Below are 7,456 nucleotides of genomic sequence, written 5' to 3'. Positions count from 1 at the left end.
AGTTGTAGGTATAAATTTAGGCACATGTGTGTGCATGAGCATGTGTATTCGTGTGTGTGTGTGTGTGTGTGTGTGTGTGTGTGTGTGTGTGTGTGTGTTAACAAAGGAAATGAGGCCATGGATTTGAGAGAGCAAATGGATGTATAGGAAGCATTGAAGGAACACAGGAGAAGAAGTAAAGGAAGTAATTATATTTTAATTTCTATTTTTTTTAGTTAAAAGAAAGATCATTATCCGGCAATGGTGATATACACTTTTAGTCCACTTGGGAGGCAGAGGCAGGCAGATCTCTGTGAGTTTGAGGACAGTCTGTCGTACACAGTGAGTTCCAGGACAGCCAAGGCTACACAGAAAAAAACCTGTCTCAAAACAACAACAACAGCAAAAACAACAACAAAACAAACAAAACCCAAAAACCAAAAAATCAAGCAAAAGACAGTTAAACAAAAAACATCCAGTTCAATTTGTCCACCCCATATGCTTTTGAGTACATGATCTTCTCCCAGACCTGGTCACCTTTCCATGAATCACACCCTTAAAGACAAAATTTCTCATCTCAGCAATTGTCATTGTCAGTTGGAAGGAATCTCTCAATTTCTCATCTCAGCAATTGTCATTGTCAGTTGGAAGGAATCTCTCAGCCTGGGGACTAAGCATCATGAGCTCTTTCTTTGTTTATGTTGGGATTCTCCTATAATCAATATGAGTTCATATATACGACTTCCCTGTTGCAGCCTGAAAACATAGTTTGGCCGTAGTCTCCTGCTGCCCACATGTCTTTCAGTCCTTCTGACCCCTTCTCTGCCCATGACTTCATGAACTTTTTGTGTTGTGACCCTTTCTACCTAAAGATTTTTTCTCTAACTCGAGGTAGAAAATCATATACATTAGTATTTGGATACACAATTTACACAAAATAACATATTTTAACTCAGCTTTTTATATACATGGAATCTTATCATTTGTGAAAGATGAAAATAAAGCAAACTTCTGAGAGAGGTAGGTTTTTACATAAATATTGGTTGAATATTTGATATTGAAAGATGTAAAATATAGTTAGCGTTTTATCGAGTTGGATGATACTTTGAATTTTATGGCCATCAATAATGAGAATGATGCTTAACATAAATACATAGGACAAAATGTCAGATGGATGGTGAGGCCTGGGCTGTTTTATAAAATGTTACAAATTCTGCCTTATCCCAAGCCAAAAGATTCATTAAAAAACTTAGCAACTAAAACAGAGGTTTTAAAAAACAAACATTATAATACAATACAATAAAAATCTATGTTCATTTTATATTTCTAGACTATGGAATACAGGCAAAAACAATACTTAACGTTCATATTTTCCCTGCATGTCATGTTAGAAAAGTAGGCAACTTTGTATGTGCAATGGAATGCTGTGCTTTGTGGTGGTGAATTTGAGCCCTGTTGTTTGAGGCTGTGTGTGTGTTGACACTACACTGTGTGGGAGCATACACAGCATAAAGTGTACAGAATGTGTATTCAGAATAAAGGCTTAAGAGAAGAAAAAAAAGTTTCAGCAAAGGGGAGACTGCCAGAAATGCCTTTAATTCATTATGCATTGATTTTGTATTATTTTTTGATTATTACATGTATAGAAACTGATTTCTTTTGCCAAGTCTTTATCATCTTCTCTTTGTTACATGATCACCAAGGCCAGACTGTGGCCCAATGTTGTAATCAAAGTTGATAAGCTATTAATCCTTTGGTTGCAGTTTACATAAACGAAATCATATTAGTCTAAACAAAATATTGAAATGCCATTGCCTCCTTTATTTTAAAGTCTAGAGATGCCAGTGAGGAGGGAATAAACCCAATGTAGAAAGTAAAATCTACTTATTTTGTCCCCAAAGTTAGATCTCCTTGTAAGAAAGGGGGAAGAGCCAAGAAATCAGAGCTTCCTTTTCGCCTGCTTACATGGAAGGAGTCTGAAAATTAAAGAACTATGCTTCACAGCCTGACCAATAGTCCTTAAGTGCCACTGAAGGTGCTGATTTTGATTAAATTCTCCTCCACCAAAAGGAGAAGAAGCCCTTGGTCCTGCCAAGGCTGAAACCCCCAGTGTAGGGAATGTCAGGGCAGGGAGGTGGGAAGGGGTGGCTGGTTGGCTTGGGGAAAGGGGATAACATTTGAAATGTAAATAAAAAATCCAATGAAAATTTCCTATTAGACGGGGTATGAATAATTTCTAAAAAAAATGAATTCTGGACAGACAAGATGAATCAGATGTCAGTTAGCAAATACAATTAAAATAATGGAATGTGGTAGAAAAGAAATTTATCTTGACAATAATGCCAACTGATTACTCATACGCCTAGGAGTAAAGTGGCATACAATAATCTCTAACACTTCACACAGCACAATGGGGTCTCATTAAATAGATGATGAAGAAATAATCATGCAGAAGTGAAAAGTTATTATTACTGGCACAGTTTTGAAAGGGATTATCCTCAGGTGTTTATGAAACCAAAGGATTTTTCTCTACTTTGTATGATAGCTCATAATTCTATGTATCTCACTGTCAATCAGCTCTTGAAAAGCAGCAAGAATAAAGTACAGATTTCCAGCTTCCTCATCCTATAGTGAGAACACGATTTCTCGAGCTGTTGGAATTATATCCTGGCTTCACACATTCACCCTTACAAAGCCCCCTTGTGTGTCACCCCCATAACTACCTCCCTTATGTTTCTTACAGTTTTTTATTACTACTTCTCTAATTTGTCAGAGAACCATAAAGGACTTCTAAGACCAGAGAAAAACCAATACCACAGTGCATTTGCTTTAAAGATATCAGTCTTTACCTAAATATTCTTCAGATATGTTCAAAAAGCTAAGTCATGCATACTGCCATCAAGAACCTCACCAGGAATTACTTCAGAAAAGAGTAGAATGAATTGTTTATAATTTGCATCGAAACTTATTGGCAGACATTCCACATGTTTGAAATTGCATACTAAGACAAACCTCAACTCAGGAAGATAAGAGGATATTTAATATCTATTAAGTTTTATTGTTGCAGCAGAATGGCCACCATGATTTTAGCAGCTCAAGGAAGAATTGGAGCAATGTGGAAACAGAAATGAGGGGTGCAATATTTACAATGGCTTTAGTGCTTAAGATAGAAATGTAAAAGCTTGAGGTTGATCTGAATATAGTTTGTGTATGGGTGGCTAGTTAGCTTCTTGCTAAACCAAAAGGTCAGATTTTGATTGTCTTGGATCATCTCTGGAGAAATAGTTTGTGATGCAGGAAATTCTAAAGTCGTGCTTATATTTTGATTTTGTTTTTGCTTATTTTCCTGTGATTTTGGGTGAAAGAGATGCATACATACATGCCTACATACATATCTAGCCAACTTCATGGGATAAAATAATACTTCAATTTAAAAGAGACAAAGCCTCTTCTAAAAGAAAAAAAAATGTGTGTAACAAAGCAAGTCCACCTGGAACTGAATTGAAGCTAAAATGACAATTTAGAATATTTCTAAAATCATTCAGTCTAAAATGTTTCACCTATAATCGAGTTTATATGATCTAATTTCTCAGCAAGTAGCAACATAAGAATATCATAAATATTTTTGTGAATTTCTACAATATTCTTTTTCCATAAATACTTATTATGGAGGTGAATAAAAATATATTATTATGAGTCGTTATTACATAACATATTTTATACCACCCACATAATCTTCAATCCTATCAAATTTCTCTAAGATACCCAATATTATTGACTATTTTGTAAACAAAGCATCTTATTTGAAACACTTCAATGATTTGTACAACTTGTAAAAGAAATGATGCAAGAATTTTGCCTTTGAACTTTGAGCATTTTGATTCCTTTCTTTTCAGTATGCACAGGTTACTACTCCTATGACATAAACTTTGTTCTGTGTACTCAAATTTCACAATTTAAAAGTCCTTCCTATTGTCATGGAAATTAGTGATAATGGTGGTCGTGGTGGTGGTGATGATGATGATGATGAAGATAATTTTGATGGTGAAGATGATGGAAAAGAAGTTTCCAGAATACCAGGACAACATGCTGCCTCGGTATATATTAAAATGTCTGTACAAACATTCCTTAAAGTGAAAACCTGGCACTATTTTTGAAGATTTTTCAGATGTCTCTCAAGATTTCCCAAGACAAAATTTCCACAGGTCTTTCATGCAAAAGGTTTCTGTACTTAAAACATATTTACAGAAATGGCATTATCAAATATCATTTGAAAATGTCAATGCCTTTCCTTAGGCACACAAGGCTTCTATATTTTTTTTCATTTTCCCTCTTGTCTTCCTATTATTTCTATAGTTCATATTATCCTTACAACTCATAAACTAGGTTCCAGGCTTTCATTATTGGTATGCATTCCAAATACCCTAGAGGTATTTTATTCCTAACATATCTACTACTTTGCATCACTTGAAAGAAAAGGACATAAAAATGTACTCATTCCTGAGGGCTTTCTAGAACATCACTTTTCAAAAATTATTAAACAATGCTTCAGTTTTAAATAATTAAATTAATAACTTTCAGGTAACAGATTCAATGCTAACACTATGATTTTATGTTTCTAAAGAATTATTCTATAAATGTGGTCAGCTGGTTCTTTGGAGCATGAGTAAAAGTAGTGTCTATAACCATACCTACTTGTTTATATAATTTAATATACTAATATTTTCCCACGTCTTCACATTTCTCCTAGAGACTTATCACATCATTCTCTATAACCTGAGATACAGTGGTTTAAATGAGAGCGAATTTTGCTCTCAGCTACCATGTGTTTTGGAAGAAACAGCCTGTAGCAAAAGTTGCATTTTCTGCTGGCTTTATGTATTGGAGGAACTGTGAATTATAGTTGATTTCCAGCATTCTAAATTTAACAGTGGTTTGCATTGTATAAATGATACTTGTATTTATGATTTTAACAAAAATTAATTTTAATCACCACCTGTGTTCTGAAATATTTTTGATATATTACAAATTATAGCAAGAATAAAATATTATCTTGCAAATAAATCATTTGTTGGTAAATAAAATAGCTATGAGACCTAGCCATACATAGAACTGTCTATGCATATCACACACACACACACACACACACACACACACACACACACACACATCTACTTTAAGGCTTAGCCTTTTCAATGCAGAAAATGAAGATTGGTGGGGAGATATACTGTTGGCTAGTATTGAACACAGAGCTAACAATTAGATGAAAAGTCTTTATCTTATTGTGAGCATTTGGGTCAAAACTTGCAAACAAAGAAGAAAATAATATCAAGAATATAATCCTGGGGGCTGGAGAAATGGTTCAGAGGATAAAAGTGCTTGTTCTACAAGCATGATGTAGACAGCACACACAGGAAAGAATACGAGCACGAAGATCCCCAACAAGACATTTCTGGAATGCCTTCACTAGGTAAAGCTAAGGGTTCCTAGTACAGTAGAGTCCTTGACAGGTAAAAACTTTTAAGGCATAGGAAATACAACCTTCCTACTATCAGTATCTTTAAAATGCCAGGAAGTTTTTTATTTTTGTTTCATTTTGCTGTTTTTTTCCCAAATAATGGGTGTCATTGTAAATTTAATTTTTATTTGCTAGAAGTGGTTGTCGTCTGGGAGACTTGCTTCTGAATAGGCTTGCTTCTCCTTTCTAGTTCTTTCTGAACTCTGGCTGGTTGGTTCTGGCTCAAACTCCTGCCCAAGTTGAATGACTCAAACTGGCTTCTCTCAGCTTCTGACAGAATTATGCTTAGCCTCATACTAACATTGGTAATATGTTCTAACCTTCTGGATTCTTCTCATTCTCTGGTTCACTCTCTCTGCAACCAGTCTCTGTAAAACTGTCCCAGTAAAAACGGCCTCTCCATCCCATGAACCACCAAATGAAATTCCAGGAGCTCAGTTTCGTTGCTCTTTCACCGGACTCCCAACCCCTGAACTCTCCCTGCTCTCCTCTCAATGAGCTTCTCTTTTCTGTGCTGTACTCATGAGAGTTGGGCGTATCCTAAACTGTCAAATCTTTCTCTGAGCCACTAATTTGTCTGACCCTCAATTAGACTGCATTGTTTAAACATGCGCTATGGGCATATCTGATTTCCAGCTAGAGGGATTAAAGGAGTGTGACTTGTCTGCATTCTACCTGGATCACACAGGCATAGACAGCCTCTGTACATGATCAGGGCAGCCATGTTGCTGAATTAAAACTCTGCTACATGTGGCAACCCTTTGTAATGGCAAACAGGTTTCAAGCTAACTTTTTTGGCAAGAGCATATTTCTATTTCCATCTTTGCAATTCAGGGCTTTCAATCCCAATGATTTAAATCCCTTCCTTGCCCTGGGACCACTGCAGGATGCAAACGGATTGAAATTCAGTGTTCCCATCCTAGGATCCACTGTGTGAATATTTTCTTCCTGTTCAATTTTCCATTGTTTATAGGAATATTCACGGAGTCAAGTGTGGCCCATTTTAGACCTACTATGCAAAGAGTCAACATAATCCAAAAGCCAAAAATAAAAGTATGGAGATAGTCAATAAAATATCATCAAACAGGACACACTCCAAATCAAGTAAAATTTCCAATCAGTTGTGAGTTTTCTCAAAGACAGTTAAAGTCACAAAAACTAAATACTTTCACAAATTCAAATGTTAAGGCGTCATAAAAGGGATATATTCTATTCCAACACAAATTTACCTCTATTATTTTGATAATATATTCCCAACGTGTAACTTTTTTTCCTGTTCAACTTATCAGTCCGAATAGTTCTCAATGCCAGAATCTGTCCCTTCAGTAGTTCTGAGAACTTTCCCTTGTAGTAATGGATATGGTTTTCTTTTTCTTATGAGTTATGTTTGCTTAGGGCATATCCCCTTCATCCTAACTTATTTACAAGTGTTGTTTAGTCATGTGACATTTCCTAACACAAAACTCAAAACCGCCCCTTCGTTAGATGCTGTCTAGCATATCTGGAATGGTTCATCCCTTTGTTCTCTCAACTTGGATTTGGTGCTGAAAGGCATAAAATGAAGGATTGCTGTAAAAACCAGCAAATGAGAGAATCTGTAGTCAATGCTGAATTACCCTGGAGTTGGGGATTTATTTTCTGCCTTCTCTCCAAATCTACATTAAATCTTACCTCTCTCAAGTGATAGGTCAACATGTGAATTTCTCTATAAAACATTGACCTCTTGCCATTTTGGTATTGACTCCAGGGAGCTTCCATTCTTTCATTCCAAATACTATACAGTATCATTAAGTCTTGGGACCCCTCCTCATTTTTACCCTCCAAGTTGGACTGTAAGGATCCCTGATGATAGGAGCTGCAGCTGATGTTTCTGATCAAAGCTCCTGGGCAGACTATGAGGCAGCATCCTACAGAGTACATTTTACACATTGTTAGTATACAAAGATTAGTTATGTTTCA

This window comes from Rattus rattus, chromosome 4 (assembly GCF_011064425.1).
Source record: "Rattus rattus isolate New Zealand chromosome 4, Rrattus_CSIRO_v1, whole genome shotgun sequence".
In the NCBI taxonomy this organism is placed as follows: domain Eukaryota; kingdom Metazoa; phylum Chordata; class Mammalia; order Rodentia; family Muridae; genus Rattus; species Rattus rattus.
Note: the sequence above shows the minus strand (reverse complement) of the source record.